Below are 623 nucleotides of genomic sequence, written 5' to 3'. Positions count from 1 at the left end.
CTTTCCTTCCAGTAATCCTCATCATACTCCTCAGTAGGATCCTCATTGGATGAAGGAATTACAGTCTCTACTGCAAAACTTTCATGGAATTCACTGTCTGCCCAACCGCCTATTGAATAGTCATCACATCCTCTTTTTTGGGTTGTTGAAAGGCAAAGTCTGTATAACACTGATTTGGTAATGTGAAGTAGTCTACCGGTTGATTCCCGTCGAGCGACGTGGGATAGTGTTCATCGGTCATTGGTGACTCATTGGAATCGATCGATGAAGCAGTGTGAGTGTCGATTGATTCTGAGTACTCTGTTTCATACTCTGCTCCACAATGGCATGCTGCAATGTAGCCAAGATCATTTCCAAGCTCCACGAGGTTGACCTGTTGTCTCACAACTCGAACTAGGTCATAGTGGACGTCTGGATTTATCAATGTGAGACACAATCTGTTGGTGTTCATGTCACATACAGCTCCTACTGTAGCCAGGAAAGCTCTTCCAAGCAGAAGTGAAGAGTTCCAGTTAAGCTTGATGTCCATGACATGAAAATCTACTGGGACAAGGGCATTACCAATCTGTACCTCAAGGTCTCTTATGATGCCTCCTGAGCTTCTTTCTGAAAGGTCCACGAAG

The sequence above is a fragment of the Brassica oleracea genome, chromosome C2 (genome assembly GCF_000695525.1).
Source record: "Brassica oleracea var. oleracea cultivar TO1000 chromosome C2, BOL, whole genome shotgun sequence".
Taxonomy (NCBI): Eukaryota; Viridiplantae; Streptophyta; class Magnoliopsida; order Brassicales; family Brassicaceae; genus Brassica; species Brassica oleracea.
Note: the sequence above shows the minus strand (reverse complement) of the source record.